This window comes from Lissotriton vulgaris, chromosome 7, assembly GCF_964263255.1.
Source record: "Lissotriton vulgaris chromosome 7, aLisVul1.2, whole genome shotgun sequence".
NCBI classification, from domain to species: domain Eukaryota; kingdom Metazoa; phylum Chordata; class Amphibia; order Caudata; family Salamandridae; genus Lissotriton; species Lissotriton vulgaris.
In genome coordinates, this window is record NC_141695.1 from 497,308,081 (window position 1) to 497,327,566 (window position 19,486).

Below are 19,486 nucleotides of genomic sequence, written 5' to 3' on the forward strand. Positions count from 1 at the left end.
AGTTCAAGGGCGTGAAACTGTTGAGAGGTAAACTGGTGGGGTCCGTGCAGTCCACCAGAGGATTCAATACGTCAGGAAAGTCGGTGGCCTGGGAGTTCCCGATCCCCTCTGCGGTACCAGGGCCCGGGCCCCACCCAGCCCTCAAGGGTGCATTTCTTCCATGGCGGTGCGCCGCGACTAGCTCAGGGTCGGCTGGGAAGGGTTCTGGGTGGCAGGTGGCCCTCCGCTCCGGTGGAGGGTGTTACAGCCCCTTTGGCAGCAGCTTCGCCTTGTCCACTGGGCCGAGGGAGATTTGACCTCCTCCGCGCCCTCCCCCAGACACCCGTCTGCCCCTCGGAGAGCGCCGGGGCAGTTGAAGGGGGGACGGGACCCCTGCTCCCGGTGCGACTGTCGACTGGGTCGGACTGTTCTCAATGCCCAAAGACCGCATCGCGCCGCTGGGCAGAGAGCCCCAGGCCGGGCGCCAGGGATCTGCGGCGATGTCGGTTACCCACCTGACCCATCTTGAAACACAGACCAAGGAGTCTAACACGTGAACGAGTCGGAGGGCCGAGCGAAACCATGTGGCGCAATAAAGGTGATAGCCGGCGCGCACCACTGGCCCGTCTCGCCCGCTCCATCGGGGTGGTGGAGCATGAGTGTGCGTGATAGGACCCAAAAAATGGTGAACTATGCCTGGGCAGGGCGAAACCAGAGTAAACTCTGGTGGAGGTCCGTAGCGGTCCTGACGTGCAAATCGGTCATCCGACCTGGGTATAGGGGCAAAAGACTAATCGAACCATCTATTAGCTGGTTCCCTCCGAAGTTTCCCTCAGGATAGCTGGCGCTCTGAGCCCCCAGTTTTATCTGGTAAAGCAAATGATTAGAGGTCTCGCGGCCGAAACGATCTCAACCTATTCTCAAACTTTAAATGGGTAAGAAACCTGGCTCGCTATCGTGCAGCCAGGCATGGAATGCGAGTGCCTAGTGGGCCAATTTTGGTAAGCAGAACTGGCGCTGCAGGATGAACCGAATTCTGGGTTAAGGCACCCGATGCTGATGCTCATCAAACCCCAGTAAAGGTGTTGGTTGGCATAGACAGCAGGTCGGTGGCCATGGAAGTCAGAATCCACTAAGGAGTGTGTAACATCTCACCTGCCAAATCAACTAGCCCTGAAAATGGATGGCGCCGGAGCGTCGGGCCCATACCCGCCCATCGCCGGCGATGAGAGCCGTGGGGGCTAAGCCGCAACGAGTAGGAGGGCCACAGTTGTGAGCAGGGAAGCCCAGGGCGAGGGCCTGGATGAAGCCGCTGCAGGTGCAGATCTTGGTGGTAGTAGCAAATATTCAAATGAGAACTTTGAAGGCCGAATTGGAGAAGGGTTCCATGTGAATAGCAGTTGAACATGGGTCAGTCGGTCCTAAGAGATGGGCCATTCGAAAGGGACGGGCATGGCCTCCGTTGCCCTTGGCTGATTGAAAGATAGTCGGGTTTAGATCCCCGGAGTGGCGGAGATGGGTGCCCTCGCGGCGTCCAGTGCGGTAACGCAAACGATCCCGGAGAAGCAGACGGGAGTCCCGGGGAGAGTTATGTTTTCTATGTGAAGGGGAGAGTGCCCTGGAATGAGGTCGCCCCGAGAAAGGGGCCTGAGCCTTGGAAAGCATTGCAGTTCCGGCGGCATCGGTGAGCTCTCGCTGGTCCTTGAAAATTCGGGGGAGATGGTGTAAATCTTGCACCGGGTCGTACCCATATCTGCAGCAGGTCTCCAAGGTGAACAGTCTCTGGCATGTTGGAACAATGTAGGTAAGGGAAGTCAGCAAGTCAGATCCGTAACTTCCAAATAAGAATTGGCTCTAAGAGCTGGGTCGGTCGGGCTGGGGCGCGAAGCGGGGCTGGGCGCGTGCCTCGGCTGGCTGAGGCGCCTCCTTCCGGGGCGGCGGCGACACTGGACGCAAGCCGGGCTCTTCCTGTGGATCGCCCCAGCTGCGGTGGTCGCCTCTCCCCGTGCCCCCTCCCCGGGGGCGTGGGGATGGCGTTCTGTCTCGGCCGGCGCCTAGCAGCTGACTTAGAACTGGTGCAGACTAGGGGAATCTGACTGTTTAATTAAAACAAAGCATCGCGAAGGCCCGAGGTGGGGTGTTGATGCAATGTGATTTCTGCCCAGAGCTCTGAATGTCAAAGTGAAGAAATTCAATGAAGCGCTGGTAAACGGCGGGAGTAAATATGACTCTCTTAATCTATTCTCGGTTGTAGTGGCCTTTACCTCCCAGCGGTCCCGCCGGTAACTGCCTCTGAAGTGCTAGACTCTGCGTAAAGAAGCATATAGAGACAGGCCAAACAAGGTTCTATCATGGCAGCGAGCGTGATAGTGAGAAATGGTGAAGCAAACTAACCCAATTCCAGATGGGGTAGTTCCTGGAGAATAAAAACCCCGTTAAGATGGCGTAAGTAGGTGCTGTCTTTCCCAGAAATCATTAACCTACTCACCGAATTTGACAAACCAGCACCCGCTTCCAACAATGTAACTAATAACAACTATTCAGATCACAATATAGGCCTTAGTTCACCCTTTGTGGCAGAAGACACAACAGTAGACCTTAGCAAATCCATTGAGTTTGTGGCCACCTCAGCCAAGAATGACATTGGTACAGCAAACTTTGAAAATCTTCCCAATGTGTATGAGGTCAGCAAAGATGTAATAACAAAGAAAAGTGATTACACAAAAAAAGTCACTTATTGGAAGTACCCAAACGAAAAATATAAATGTGACTTGTGTGGAGACATAATGGGAACTTTTAAAGAACTGAGAAAACATGTCTCAAACAAGCACAAAGGCTTCTATCTCAAAACATACTGCTCAAAATATGACAAAGAAGCCGAATACCACAATATTGCATGCCATTATGCCAAATGTAAAGGAAGACCTCAAAAAGGAGAGCTGCCATTCCTGTGCAGCTTCTGTGACTTCAGATTTGGAACAAAAATTGGTGTTTCTCAACATGCTCGGCATGCGCATCCAAGAGCGCAAAATGAGACTAGACTAACAGCTCTAGCAAGCAGCAAACCGTCAAAATTATGGTCACAAGAAGAAATACTGCTACTAGCAGAATTGGAAAAAGTATATGAAAATAAGAGGAATATTAATGTGCTGATGGTTCCACATTTTGACAACAAGAAAAGTAAACAAATTGCAGAAAAAAGAAGCGATAGATGAGATAAAAGCAAAAAGTCAGCAAAAGATGTACTGCAAGCATCAAATGTTTCTGAAAATGACTCTTGCGATGAACCAGAGGTTACAGTGGAAGTAACAACAGAAAAGCACAGGGACTTTATCAATCGAAAACAGGCGCAAAAAATCAAGAACTTTGATGAACTGGAAGACAGAATATCAGAAATCGAGAAGTACACTCAAAACGTAGAGCAGCATGATACTGCTATCGATCTGATGGATGAGGTAGTGACTTATATCGCAGAAAACACCCCTGATATAAGTCCTGCTTTAGCAAGTGTACCAACAAATGAACCAACTAGTGAACTCAATAATGATCCGATGAACTCTGCTCAAGATGAGCACCAGAATGCCTCAGTAGTAAACAAGATAACAAAAAAAGACAAGAAAAACGGAAGGCTTAATCGGACGCACAAGAAAAATTATGCCAAAGCAAAGGGCAGCTATAAAGAATACCAGGCAATGTTTAAAAAAGACAAAAAGAAAATTGCCAGGATTATCACTGATGGGGCAGAAGATGCACTTGCCATATCTGTGCTGATGAAATCTTTCAATACTACAAAAGCATACTTAAAAAAGAAAATAAGAAAAACCCTATATTCATGCCGACTGATCGGATACCAGAGGACTACGAAATTAGACATCTTTGTAAAGAAATAACACTGCTCGAAATAACTCATGCCTTTGAGAGCTCCAATCTAAAGAAAGCTGTGGGGCCCGATAAGATAGGTCTAAATGACTTATATAAAGTACACAGCAGGCAACCAAGACTGCTGCCCAGAATTCTATCGTCTTGGTTGTTGATGAGAAGAGTAACAGAAATTATCAAAAAGAACCGATCAATTTTGACACCCAAGAATGTACCGATTAGTGAACTTAAAAAAATCAGTAACTGGCATCCAATTACCATCAGTACTGCATTCATGACGTTATTCACAAAAATATTAACTAAAAGACTCTCATTTTTTGTTGAATTGAATACGAGACAAAAAAGGCTTCATGAAGGTGAGAGGTTGTCTCGAGAATCTGACTCTCCTGCAAAATATCATAAAAGGGGCACGAAAAAACACTCATTAGCAGTGGTGTTCATTGATATATCGAAAGCCTTCAACTCTGTCAGCCATGGTCACATTATACAGAGCCTCGCAAAGCAAAGAGTTCCATCATACATCAGAGACATAATAAAAGACTTATACACTGACTCAACAACATCTTTCAAGGGAAAGAACAACAAATGAACTCCTGAAATAACAACGAAATCTGGGGTCAAACAAGGTGACTCTTTATCCCCACTACTATTTAACATTGCCATGGATCCTCTGATCTATGATCTTCAGAAAAATGGCAAGATCTTCACATTTGGATCAGATGGTCTTATTGAGCAGATCACCGCTCTCGCCTTTGCCGATGACATCGCAGTACTCAGCAGTACCTGGGAAGGAATGAGTACAAATCTGAAAATCATTGAAAAGTTCAGTAAAACCACAGAATTAAAACTTAATGTGAAAACGACACATGGATTTTATATCAGTCACCATAAAGACAAACTCCTGGTTAACAACTGTAAACCATGGCAATTTGAAAAAGACAATATTGAAAATATTTATCCAGGAGAAAGTGAGAGATACCTCGGATTGAACTTTGATCCACACACTGGTCATACAAGCAACAACAAAATTAATGAGGTTCTTGTCAATTGGGCTCCAAAACTTATTAATCTACCACTTAAGCCCACGCAGAAAATAGAAATGTTGTGCCAGTACTTGGTACCTAAATTATCATTCAAATTGGAAATGACAGGAACAGAAGCAAAAAATTTAAATGTTCTGGATTAAACAATAAAAAAGTATGTCAAACACTTTCTACACCTTCCTGCATAAACATGTGATGGTCTCCTACATTCTAAAAGATCATTTGGGGGCCTCAGTATTCCAAAACTATGTACACAAATTGATCTCAATAAAGTCAATAGTTTTTTATATCTCAGGGCAGCTCCAGACCTGTACATAGCGCATTCATTCATGTATGCAGGAGAAGATATGAATGAAACAATTGATAACATCATCAAAACACACAAACTTAACATTTTAAACAGTAACTGTCTGAGCTATGATTTAAATTTGTTAGCAACATATGATTGGAGAAAAGAAGAGTTTGAGAAATGGGCAAATCTCCCTGTCCAAGGTGATGGTATAAAATACTTAGCAAGCAATCCAACCTCAAACTTCTGGATCAGCAGGCATAACAAAATGAAAGAAAACCAGTACATAGCTGCGCTGATGCTAAGAACAAATGTTTTGTATACCAGAGAAACCATCACTAGGGGAAGAAATCATTCATTTGCTACATGTAGGAATTGTAATGATGTTTGTGAAACAATTTCTCATATTTCAGAGGTCATGTCCTAAATCTGGAATCTAAATTCTGGAATTGCTCATTGATAGAGCAAAAAGGTGTTGTTGGATGGCATACAGGGAACCTCATGTTAAGAACAATCAAGGAGAATTACGAAAATCAGATGTAGTGTTTACCAAAAATGGTACAGCTGTAGTGATTGATGTTTCAATTCGTTATGAAAATTCTCAGAATTCCCTTAAATTAGTGTTTAAGAGTAAAGTGAAATACTATCAGGATCTGTCACAGCAAATCAAAGATCTCACAAAATGTAACACTGTTAAATTTTATGGCTTTATCGCTGGATGTCGTGGTATTTGGCCTCAATGTAATGATTTTGTTCTGGCTGATTTAGGTCTGCTAATGGCATTTCTATTCAAGAAAAATGTTTGCCTGACTACTTTAATGGACACTCTTAAAATGTGCCAAGTATTCATGGACAATTGAGTATCAATCTTATAATGAGATGTACGCTTTCTTGCAGCACACATGTCACCCTTATAAAGCATAATATTTTAACATATACGTTTATAGTTGACACAAGAGTTAGTATAGATGTAAATTTTATAGATGTGAATTTTTCTAGATGCGCTTTTTCTAATTAGATGTGCTATTTATAGATGTGTATTTTTGTCTTATATATATGTGTGCTTATAACAATGTAGATATAGTGTGTACATCATACTTATTGAAATGTCTTGAATGATGAATACGTCTCAAATAATCGCATGCACATAGTCATCACACATTGATTACTGATGTCCTGCTAATCATATTTTAATTTCACAGGACTGTTCGTAGACAATCTTAAAATTGTTGGAATAGTACTGCAAGGTGTACTATCTCTGGCCTATACATGATCCCAGGTCCAGTGAAGACAGCATTTGTGGCTGTACTCCGGAGCGAAAGAATGTTGTATTGTTGGAAGCAAAACCGAATTGACGCTGATAGGCAGCATAATAACACAGAATGAGCCACCGCGAGGTGGTACAGATTATCCAAATGCCTCGTCATCTAATTAGTGACACGCATGAATGGATGAACGAGATTCCCACTGTCCCTACCTACTAACTAACGAAACCACAGCCAAGGGAACGTGATTGGCAGAATCAGCAGGGAAAGAGAACCCTGTCGAGCTTGACTCTTGCCTGGCACTGTGAAGAGACATGAGAGGTGTGGGATAAGTTGAAGGCCCTCAGGCCGCCGGTGAAATACCACTACTCCTATCCTTTTTTCACTTACCCGGTGAGGCGGGGCGAGCCCCGTGGGGCTCTCGCTTCTGGCTCCAAGCGCCCGGCGCCCGCCGGGCTTGACCCGCTCCGGGGACAATGGCAGGTGGGGAGTTTGACTGGGGCAGGACCCTTGTCAAACGATAACGCAGGTGTCCTAAGGCGAGCTCAGGGAGGACAGAAACTCCAGCGGAGCAGAAAGGCAAAAGCTCGCTTGATCTCGATTTTTAGTATGAATACAGACTGTGAAAGCTAATCCTCACGATCCATCTTACATTTTGTGTTTCAAGCAGGAGGTGTCCACAGGAATAACTGGTTTGTGGTGGCCAAGTGTTCATAGCCACTTCGCTTTTTGATCCTGCATTGGATTGTTCACCCACTAATAGGGACCGTGAGCTAGGTTTAGACCATCGTGAGACAGGTACGTTTTTCCCTACTGATGATGTGTTGTTGCAATAGTAATCCTGCTCAGTATGAGAAGAACCGCAGGTTCAGACATTTGGTTTATGTGCTTGTCTGAGGAGTCAATGGGGTGAAGCTACCATCTGTGGGATTATGACTGAATGCCTCTAAGTCAGAATCCCCCCTAAACCGTAATGATACTGCAGTGGCGTGGAGCCTCGGTTGGCCTGGGATAGCTGGCCTCTCTCGGGGGGCCGTTGCGTAGAGCCGCTCATTTGGGGACCAGAGTGCGGATGGAAGGGGGCCGCCTCCATTGCCTTTAGTGCACCGCATGGTCTACCCTTAGGCATGCGCTGGGATGCCTAAGGGTAGCCATGCGCGATACAAATGCATAATCATTCATTCATGTTCGTGGGGCACCTGGTGCTAAATCATTCTGGACGACCTGATTCTGGGTCGGGGTTTCGTAAGTAGCAGAGCAGCTACCTCGCTGTGAACTATTGAAAGTCATCCTCTGAGCCAAGCTTTTGTCTCTCCGTGTATGGGTGCCTGCGGACGCCTCCCTCCACCACACTCAGGGGTGGGTCCCTCTGCTGCCAGGCCAGTGGGAGGGATGCAGAGGGGGTAATGCAGGTCTGCGGGAGGCCGCCTCCACCTCATGCCATTCAGCACGGGGGCCCCCCTCCTGTTCCTGCCCCACCGTGTTGCGGGGACGGGGGGCACAATCCCTCATGGGTCAGCAGGGTGAAAAGATGGCCCCCCTTCCCGCTGCTCCCGGGCAAGTAGGGCAGGGAGGTGAGCAGCAGCCACCCGGGGGAAGGAACCTCCAGAGCAGCTGCCTCAGTACACCCAGCCACCCTCGCCGGATTGCAAGGGCGACTGGGTTCGGCACCCTCCCGGGCCATCTGGGTGCTGGGTCATCCTGGGCCATCTGGTTGCCTGGCTGCCCGACCAGATAGCCCTGTAGGCGGGGTGACCAGATGACCCAGCGGTCAGGGTGACCAGATGGCCCTGTGGGCTGGGTGACCAGATGGCCCTGTGAGTTGGCAGCCGGGCGGCCAGGCTAACTCCAATTTTTGTCCTTCCCCAAAATTTTAAAAGCCCCCACTATGTGGGGGCTTAATAGTCAAGGAAAATGGGCTCCCCGGGCAGGCAGTCGAGGAGAGGACATGGCCTGGGCTTAACCCTCCTTGGTTTCTGGGTGCTGGGGACAGGGGTCCACCGAGGCCCGTGGAGGCTCTCCCGGGCCTGGCTAGGACTGGGAAATTGGGACCAGGCCCGGGGCTTGTGGTCCTTCCGGCAGGCCCTGGGGTGCGTGAGCCCCCATCTTGCAAACCATCAGAGGGTCTGGGCGCTGGGGATGGGAGTCCACTGTGTCTCGGGGAGGCTCTCCCCTGCCTGGCTAGGGTTCGGAAGCTGGGACCATCCCAGGGCTTGAGCTCCATCCGGCAGGCCCCGGGGTGCGTGAGCCCTCCATCCTGAAAATCATCAGAGGGTCTGGGCACTGGGGACAGGGGACAGGGTTCCACCAGGACCCAGGGAGGCTCTCCCCAGCCTGGCTAGGGTTCGGAAGCTGGGACCGACCCGGGGATAACTGGCAGGTACTCACCAGATAAGCCCACTGTTCTCATCATCGGCGGTCACTTTGTCTCAAAAAGAAAACAGTGCCCAAACAAAAGAAATTAGACTGAGCAAGTGCAATAGAGTGGCAACTAAGTACACTCTATAGTGGTGATGAAGTATGATTAAAATTGACAGGCACACCTTTCTTTTCCTTTTGATGAACACATGTACTGATGACATCATCTTTGACTCCTACAACAAGGGCCAAATATATAGCCTTGTTATGGCTATAGGACCATGTGGGACAAATTGACCGCCGATGAAGAGAACAGTGGGCTTATCTGGTGAGTACCTGCCAGTTACCCTTCTGGTGGTTCGCCCGTGAGTGGTCACTTTGTCTTTGCACATTTTTTTCTCCAATATTTGGCGTTGACTATTTATTAAGAAGCTAATTGGTGTACTGAACAGATTGAGTAATGCGCAAAACATTATAAATCAGTCACCGTTTTTTCCTTCTGGAGGACTGTCAGTGGAAAAAGGGCCTTTTTAATTGATTAGGCAAAAGAGTTTGCAAAAAACCACAAAAAAAGAATAGGGGTTTTTTACTAAAAAAATAAAAAATAAAAATTTGATGTGACATACATACTTTGCAGAGTAGGAAACCAAAGCGACCAATATACTCTATCTTAGTACAATTTGCCCTAGAGAATGGGTTTACTTGTGTTTGTGATTTGTGAGTGGAGGGCAACCCGCCTTCTCTTTCAACCTATGGGCTCCTTTTTGAAGATATAACTAAATAAAGAGAACAAGGCTCTAAAAACCTTGGGTTTCCAGCCGGCATAATTTACAATATTAATACCACCTGTAAGATCGGCAGATATATTGAAATCACCGCAAACTATGAGGGGACATTGCCCGTTCAGTAATTTTACCTCCAGTTTATCGAACGCATCAGGTTCATCCTGGTTAGAGCCATAAATTGTACACAGTGTTAACCCCAGCTCGAGTTCCACAATTGCCCACCTGCCCAAAGTATCTGCCTGGGAGCGTCTAGCGCCACCCAAATTAGTTTTGACCAAAATTGCCACCCCTCTAACAGTGGACGTCTGTGTGGAACACACCAATAACTCAAATCCCTTACTATTTAGCACATGTTTTTTAGCCCAGGGTAGGTGAGTCTCCTGTATACAGATCACAAGCAACTGATTTGAACTCGCAAAATGCCCAAATTCTTGCCTCTTGTTCCAATCATTCAAGCCCCCTTTATTCAGCAAACATATCTAAAGTTTCCCCATCATTCTATTGACAGAAAACCTCCGTCCAATAACTCAGTAGAAACCAATTCTTTACAAACGATACATAAACCCAACCAAAAATAACAATGCACCAGGTACAGTCCAATTCCCCCCCTTTATCCCTCCCCACGCTGTGAAATCCCAACCCCCACCCCTCCTTCCCCACCAACCCCCTCCCTGTGTGATCCCCTTCCAGCCCACCCCCCCAGCTTAGTTGGCCCTACCCCCCATAAGGACGCTCAGACCTTGGTCTGTGCATGTGATGTGAGTAGTGCTAGTGGACAGTGGATCCTACAGACACATCCAAAACTAAATTACAATAGACCCTTAAACCTAGAAAAAAGAAACAATTTCTCAAAACCACTCCATCTTCAGGAAAGCTAAAACTTTCTTGCCCCTTCCTATCCCACAACCTCCCCCCACATTTCTTCATAAAGACCAGTGACCAGAAAACCACCCCCTCACCCGCCCCACAATGACAAGCAACATGCAGATTATTTGCCCAGTGAGTCCAGCTACTCCTTTGCTTTTACCTCTGAAGAGAAGTAACGTGCGGTACCCTGGTTAATGACTTTTAGTTGCACCTGATTAACCAAATGCGCCTGGATCTTTTTGTCCTGAAAAGGTTTCAAAAGCTGCCTTAACCTCCAGCGCCTTCCTACTGTTATATGGCAGAAGTCGGGCCTTGCAAAAAATGAGACCCCACCGCTTGATCTTTTAGCATCTGGCCTAGCTTTATCAGAAACTAGCAGCCCGTCCCGACGTTGTCTGGGAGCAATCATGGCTCAGGGCCCCTGCCCGCCCTGACGTTGGGCAGTATTATGCCTCTATGTTTACTTTGTACACTTTTGTAACCTGCCCACGCCACTGCCCGCGTCACTTTTTTCTCCTGTAATGCCCCGTTTGGTACCTTCTCCTGATTGTCATTTTAGCTTTAAGCTGAGCGCTCCACTTTGTACGCTTTTGTAACCTGCACACGTTTGCTTTTCCTCCTGTAATGCCCCCTTTGGTACCTCCCCACGTCACTGCTCATGTCACTTTTTCCTCCTGTAATGCCCCGTTTGCTACCTTCTCCCGATTGTCATTTTAGCTTTCAGCTGACCGCTCCACTTTGTACGCTTTTGTAACCTGCACACGTTTGTTTTTCCGTTTGGTACCTGTGGCTCGCTCACCGCTCCTCTCCGCCGCTGCTCCTCCCTCACGTTTGCTTTGCTCACTGCTTACTTGGCGCCCTACCTCATCCGCCGCTCACAGCTCCTCCCCCCAACCGCTCCTCACTGCCTTCCCGCCGATCCTCACCGCCTGTCCCCCGCTCATGTCCGCTGCTCCTCCGCTCGTCACTGCTCCTCCCCGCGCTGATCTCCGCCGCTCCTCGTCACTGCTCCTCCCTGCGCTGATCTCCGCCGCTCCTCCCTGCGCTGATCTGTGCCGCTCCTCGCGCTCATGTACGCCGCTCCTGATATAAGCACGCACGTCGCAGCCGGCGCTACTTTGAAGGGACTACTTTTTTTGTAACTTATATTTTTTAAATAACGTATTTATTTTTAATTTATATAGCCTATATCCATCTGCACACCCTGAGGATTACAACGATGTATCGGGTGTGTGGATTGGCGCTGTGGTTCCCGAGTTTACCCGCCTCGAAGTTCTTCCTTTATAATAGTAGTATAGATAAACTGCCGCAGGAGGAAGTTTCCAAAGAAAACAAGTACAGCTCGCTGGTGCTCGCAGTTTGATTGGAATAGGATGCACTCTTTGGATTTCTGATGCCCAATTGCACTCGGAGTGTTCCGGAAAAGCTGCCTTAAAAAAGTCGATTATGTAGCTCCTAGTGTCGGACCCTTCTAGGCCCTCTTGCACCACCAGAACTCTGAGATTATTCCTTCTTTGTCTCTTTTCAGACTCTTCTAGTTTCCATCGTATGTTTTTGATCTGGGTGTCCTGGGCCTCAACCAGAGTTACAGCATTAGTATTACAGCTTCTGAAGCCATCACTCTCTCTTCCAAATTCGCCACTCTCTCGCCCATATTAGAAAATGCCTTTGGAGAGCTTCCTCACCACCCCTGCATTTTTCTCATCCCTGCCTGAGCTTTCCGGCTATCTTGACGGGTTTCCTCTCTACGAGCCAGGATAGCCTGATGTATAGTATCCAGCATGGGGGGAGTACCATCCATTAGCACCAGGGTTTTTCTCGCAGAGGACCCCAAAAGTAGAGTAGCCGATGAATAGTCCCACGAAAGATCTTTCCTTCCTCTGCTTTTCATGCTATTTTGCCCCATAGATTTTTTAGCTGTTGAGGGGTGAGCCTTCTCACTATCCTCGGGATCTGACTCTAGACTACTAACCCCTTGTGAGGTGCTCAAAATGTCATCCGAGACAGAGAAAAAACAATCGCTCGGCTCTTTCTCAACTTCAGCCCTATTTTTATCTCCCGCAGCAATAGATTTGTTACTTTCTGTTACAGCGGCCAAATACTGCCTGCCACTCTGATTCTCAGCATCTTCCGCTTCCGCAGGCCTGAATTAACCGAGCACTTGCTTGTTGATTATCCTGTCTCCCTTGCCCACTGTCCCCTTGCTGTCTTTTTTACCAGAGTCTTCAAGGGGGGTAGCCGTAGGTATATTATTCACAGCTGAGTCAATTGCATCAATTGTTTCAAGCAGTGCCACGCTCCCCCCATTGTCATACTTGTCTCCAGCAACATAGGTCAAATCCAAGCCCGTCGGACTCACGCCCTCTTGGACAACTTGGAACGCTACTCCAGAATATGCCGGACTCACATCCTTTTCTCCGATCCCTCTACCTGCACTGTTCTCATCGTTTTCATCATTTTCGGCCCCAGCATCTGTAATTCCATTAGCAGCCGTCTCCCTAGCTCGCTGCAGCTGCTCCACCACAGAGGGACCCGCCGGGGGATCCTTTGCGGCTCCTTCAGCAGAAACTTCGCCTCCTCCTCTCCTTGGTGGGTCTGGCAAACGCGGCTGTTGCGAGCGTCCGGGGGACCTTCCCACAGGGGCAGAGTCTACCACGGGTGTGGACACGGCCTCACCATGCACCTTACGGGCGGCTGCTGCTGCGGTTGCCTTGGAAGCAGCTCAAGATTTTTTCCTGCAAGCCGATACACCAGACGGCGCAGGTATTTCTCCACGTAGCGTCTGACTAACGAAGGCACCATTCCTAGCTGATGGGACAGCAAGCACTTTAGGGAGAACAGTATCCTAGTCAGGGGGGATCAAAACACAAACCTAGCGGGGTGTATTTCTCTCGTTCCTAAACATGTCTCTTAGAAGCAAATGGACTGCTGCTAGCTAGCACCGCTAACGACCTCCTAAGCGGCCGCCATCTTGGTCCCCCCCAGCAGAATTTTTTAAAGCATTCTCTACAGTACTCTGCCCCGAATTTTTAAGACTTGCTAATTATTTATTACAAGGGGGTGACCCACCTGTAGCTTTCTGTACGGCAGTAGTGGTCAGTATTTTAAAAAAAGATAAAGATAGTGAAAATGTGAACTCTTATAGGCCAATAAGCCTTTTAAATACTGACTATAACATTTTTACTAAACACATTGCCAATAGGCTAAATAAGATGGTGGGATCACTTATTGGGACAGATCAGTGCGGTTTTGTAGTGGGGAGACAGCTCTATACTTATACACATTTTTTATTAGAGGCACTTCATTTTTTTAATACCAATAAGGTTGAGGCACAGATCTGGTTTTTAGATGCCGAAAAAGCATTTGAACTTGTTCTTGGAACAGTATTTTTACAATTTTAGAAACGTTTGGCTTCCCAAATGAGCTTATATTTTTATTAAAACAACTTTATATGAATTCTCAGGTACAAATTTTAATCAATTCTGTCAATATAGGGACATGCCAAATAAATAGAGGCACCAGACAATGCTGTCCCCTCTCCCCAATTTTATTTGCTCTATTTATAGAGCCATTAGCAATTGCAATCAGGAAGAAAAGAGCCCATACGGTCCCGGTTCAAGGAATAACAAACATAAAATTATATGCTGATGACATTGTTCTTTTTCTGGACCCAAAGATAGATATCCAGACAGAAGTTAGGAGAGTCTTTGCTGACTTTGAAAAAATAGGGGGTTATAAAATCAATAAAACTGAAAATATTTTATGCAATTGCAGTGTAAATTCTCTCTTATTAGAAGTTAGACAGACAAACAACACCCATCCAAAAAGGTATTTAGGGATCTATGTATCTGAGAGAGGTATTTAGGGATCTATGTATCTGAGAGGGGACAAGTGTTGCCAGCTTGCGGCTGCGACAGTAAGTCTCCGCAAGACCTGGCTCACTTTTTATTTATATGCTCCTATTACATGATACCACGAAAACAGTTTTTAAAACCCCTTTTTAAACAATTGAACTTTGTGCAAATAAGGCCTGCATTACTTTATCTTCAAATGCTACACTGTGAAAGCACCTTGTTTTTATGTAATTTCCAAAAAACAGCCCTGAAATTTAGAAAAAGTATGGAAGGGTAATCGTTATTCGAACCATCCATCCCCCGGTAACATGTTTTAAGTCAAACAGTATATTTATACTTTTTAGAAAATGTATGCACTCTTGTGATTTCTGGCTCTTGATAAAATGTCTTTTTAACAATGCTATGTATATATATGTTTTTTATTGTACTTTTATGACTGCATTGCATACAGTCGAATAAAGGAATTTTGAATTGAATTGAGTAAAAGACCTTTTTTCCCTAAATTATATTCCATTGTCAAAAAAGGTGCACTCTGGAATCAGTTGCCTTTATCAATAATAGGACGAGTTGCATTAATTCAAATGTCTATCGTTCCGCTGTTTAATTTTCTTTTTAGTGCAGCGCCCTGTGCAATACAGACCTCTTTTTAAAAAAAAAGACAGTATGTTCTCCTCTTTCCTATGGACAAATAAGGTACCAAGATTGGCACTCAGCACTTTAAACTATCCTGGCGCAGAAGGAGGATTATCTCTTCCGAATATCAGAAATTATTATTATGCGACATTTGCACATCACAGTTTTAGATTTTTCTTTTTAGATCCTCAAGAGGCAGATAACTTCATCATGAAAAAGATCCTAAGAGAACATAACATATTAGACCCTACAAGAGTTACTAAGTACCCTAAAAAAGTATGTTACAAGACCCTACAATGGCTACTTAAACAAAAATCTCAGCTTTTAGCACACTATGATATTCTAAGCATCAATATCTCAACCAGGCTTTTGAATATATATACGGGGGAAACAGGTTTGTTAGAGAACAATATGCTAAGGTTGTGGGAAAAAAATGGGTATGTCCAGATCCAGGTTTTTGCCAAAGGGAACTGTTGGAAAACTTGGGCAGAGATTTAAATGGGGCTTCAATATTCAAACACAATTTTAAAGTGCTCATTTATTAGATTAACACCCATCAGAACGGAAGATTAATAACTGGATTAAAATCTTCGATGACAATAAATCTCTTTCATTATACGAAAAAGTTAGGGATAGATGGAAGAAAAGGGAAGATATACAGATTCTTAAACCAACCTGGAATAGGCTTAATAAGTTTAATGCAGTTACATTCAGAGGGGCACATTTGAAACACATGCAATTCCCTCCTTTCTTCATAGAATATACCCTCAAATAGAAGATAAATGCTTTTGTTGTGCAGAGAAAGGAACCTGGACACATATCATTTGGGAGTGTCCAAATATCTGGAGTCTCTGGGAGGAGATTGAGAATTATCTTAAATTTACAATTGATCCCCTCATCTCACTTGATAAATCCATTGCAGTTTTGGGCTCCTATCCTGCTACCTCTGCACAGGAGGAAGGCTTGTTTATTGCAGCTTTAATAGCAAGATCTCTAATCCATCCCTTAACTAGCGCCGAGACGCCCACGGGTATTCGCCGCGCTCTACAAATGTCAATACATAAATAAATAAATAAATAATCCTGCAACTGTGGAGAACAGAGAAGGTACCTACCTTTAATGCATGGAGGGCCGAATTGTCTAGAATACAAGAATTAGAAAAGACATATGCAATAAAATCAGGAGCAGTAAGAAAGTATGAGAAATATTGGAGTGTGTTTGAAACATAGGAGAACATCTTGTAGGTGGTATAAAAAGATAAAATATATATGTGGGTACTTGTTCGGATATATCACTCTGCACTTTACCTTAATGTGATCTCTTTCTGCACTCTTGTTACATTTGGTATAAAAAGATAGGGTACATATGTATGTACGTATCCTGATTTAGCACTTTGCACCTTAACTGTTTATGATCTTTCTGTATTACAGGAATATCAAGATTGCACTACTGAGTATTTCAAAATGTATATTTATAATACTGTAATACTTTGTACTTTAGACTTAAACCAATCTTTTCTTTCCTCAATATTTTGAAATATGTATTCATACACAATATTATTGTATGTTATATTGTCTATGAAATCTCAGTAAAAAAAAAATATTTTTAAAAGGCTGTGGCAACAGGCAATGGAATAGATAGGAACAACAATTATCATGTGTTTTTAGCTTGGATTGTCCATGTCATCCTTGTCCTATTATGTCACTGGCAGAGAAGCGCACGTTACATAGATCTCCTTCGTACTGATGCAGAGTGGTCAGTTCGAAACAGCCAGGTTTAATGGCTAGTAATTTTTAAAATAATGTGCAAAGTGGCAATGTCTGTTATCCAAGGTGCAAATGCATTAATTAAAACTTGGTGTGCTCATTAGACCATACAATTACATTCATAAACATTACACAACAAAAGTTCAAAATAGTTATATAATAACATAAATACTCACAATAAAAAACCTAACAATTCATCTGCAAATTAATTATCCTATGTCACAATTAATGATATTGCCTATGTTTCAATTCAAATGGATAGTGGGGAGTTACGACCGGCCAATTGGGTTTATTGCTGTTCAAGGGTAAATAGAGGCTATTTACATTTAAAACTAGTAAAATCAGTAGGCAAGTATGACAATCGTTCTCGTCAAAGAGGATCATTGCATCTAAGGTTCTCTGGGGTGGATCGGGGCAGTTGCTGATGCCTTCCTTCGAATCCCCCAGGAGTGGCCCAAGAACTTCGCTATTGCGCACACGAATAATGGTCTTGTAACAGATTTCAGTATGCGCAGGGTCACTCTAAAGTCACGAATTCCAAGTTGTTTGAAAACTGGAATTAGCCATTTGCCCCTACGTTTTATGAATGCTATGCAAGCGAAGAAAATATGACCTATTGATTCGCGCGGACAGGGGCAACCGGGGCAACCTTTACACCAGGCCTTGTTGGATAACCAAGAGTTTGTAAATGCGATAATTGTCAGACTTCCATGCCTGAATTGCATGTAGAGCTTCCTATCTGCAGCCACCTTGATTAAATCAAGGTTGCTTTCTAAGGGGCGGCTGACCTTGAAATCTCGAAATTCTTCTGTTAAGCTGTCCTGGTTGCTATTACTGCATGCATTCAGCTTGACCCATTCTCAATATAGTAATTTAATCTGTCTTTTGGTGTGGGTTGGTGGGCAGCTGATAGTATGCCCTGGTAGGCCAATACTAGACATGAAGCTTCTGATATGTTTGATCCAGCCTATTTTGTTTGTGATGTCTAGGGCACAAACCTTATTAAAGGCTGCAGCATAGGGTTTCAGTTCGGGGGTGGTGACAAGCCTCTGCCAAAATAGCAGGGGCTGAAGCTTTGCTAGATCATCAATTGGATTTACTGGGCAGAGGGGAGTGCTTTGCGGGAGGGGGACCAGCTTTCTGTGGAATTATTATCCAAAACTGTCAGATCACTTGCTTTTACCAATCTCCAGAGCTAAGCCTCATATAGGGCGCTGCTCACAGCCTTGCAACTACATAGTTTCAAAGCTGGAGCTGTTGTCTTTGTATGAGAGAGACAATGTTCCTTCCTCAAAGCCCCAGTTACCTGTGAAAATTTGAGGTAGGCCATGTTGATGTGATTTTTCCAGGCCAAACCCTCTGACAATTTGATTCCTGGGTAGTCAAAGGAGCTCACTCTCTCTAGGGGGATGTCATCTAGGAACAAGTTCCCTTTAACCCCTTTGCTGCAGGGGATATTCCCCCGCTGTAGTGGGGGGAGGGGGGCGCGCACAGCGCTCACATGCTCATGATGAGCTGAGCTCGTCATGAGGCACGGCGCTCCTGTGCTCATGACGAGCTTAGCTCATCACGGCCACACCCGTTCCCGTGGAACGCTCAGCACAGCAGGGGAATTATCCCCTCATGCGAGCGTTCCACGGCTCATGACGAGCTGAGCTCTTCATGAGCACCGGAGCGCCGTGGCTCATGACGAGCTCAGCTCGTCATGAGCATTCAAGGGGTTAAAAGATTTGTTGGGGTTCAGCAGCATCAGTTTTGCTTTTGAGGTGTTTATTTCAAGGCCCTCTCATCGCAGAAGAGCTTGAATTGATTTAATAATTTTTGCAAGCCCATGGGTATCTTAGAGACAAGAAGGGTGTCATCTGCGAAAAGGAGAGATGCAATTTTCTGGTTTGCCAAGGATGGCAGATACAAATTTTCCAACTTGATTAACGTATAATGAGAACAAAATTGGAGCCTGGATGCAACCTTGACGAACCTCCTGCTGAATTTTTATCGGTGACTTGTCCCTGACTGCCCCCCATCTTACCCTGGCAAAGTTCTCTTTGTGTACCCTCATTAGGAGCGTCAGGATTCCTGGGCTCACACCCATCCCCCTGAGCACCCACCAGAGCTTGCCCCTGGGAACAAGGCCAAATGCTGATTTTAGATCTATGAACGCTATGTACAAGCTCCCCTTGCCCAGCAATACCACCTTCCAATACACAAGAGAAGGCGAAAGACCTGATCCATTGTACCCGTTTTTCGTCGTCCATCCAGTCCTGAACCTTCACTAGAAGCGAGCAGCAGAACACTTTTTGGACACAATCCATCAGGCTGATTGGCCGATAGTTAGAAGGGTTGCTCCTTTCACCCTTTTTAAAAATAGGAAGTACTTCAGCCCCCTTCCAGGATTCTGGTATCCTCCGCCCCCCAGCAATGTCGTTGGAGAGGGCCAGTATATAAGTGGCCCAATTGTCCCCGTCGGAGAGCGAAAGAGGTCTCTTGGGATGCCATCTGTACCTGGGGCTTTGGCAGGTACAATTGCCTCTAGGGAAGCCGGGATTTCCTCTCTAGTGAACGAAATGCAATTTAAGGATTGGGGCAGATCATGGAATGTTGGTCCCATGTCATGACTGCACAAGATAGAATACAGGGCACCGAAATGCTCTTGCCTCGCGTTAGGTGGAATATTGTTGGCCAGAGGGGGTTACTTTTCAAAGTTGCCCAAAACTTCCTTGCATCTGGTTGGGAGATAGTCTCCCCAATTTCTTCCCACCTCTTCTCAT

At 45.5% G+C, this 19,486-nt stretch overlaps 1 pseudogene; it reads left to right on the forward strand.

Annotated features, from left to right (window-relative positions):
* Positions 1-7,765, forward strand: part of LOC147701951 (28S ribosomal RNA) — an 8,152-nt pseudogene extending 387 nt beyond the window's left edge.
* The last annotated feature ends 11,721 nt before the right edge of the window (positions 7,766-19,486 follow it).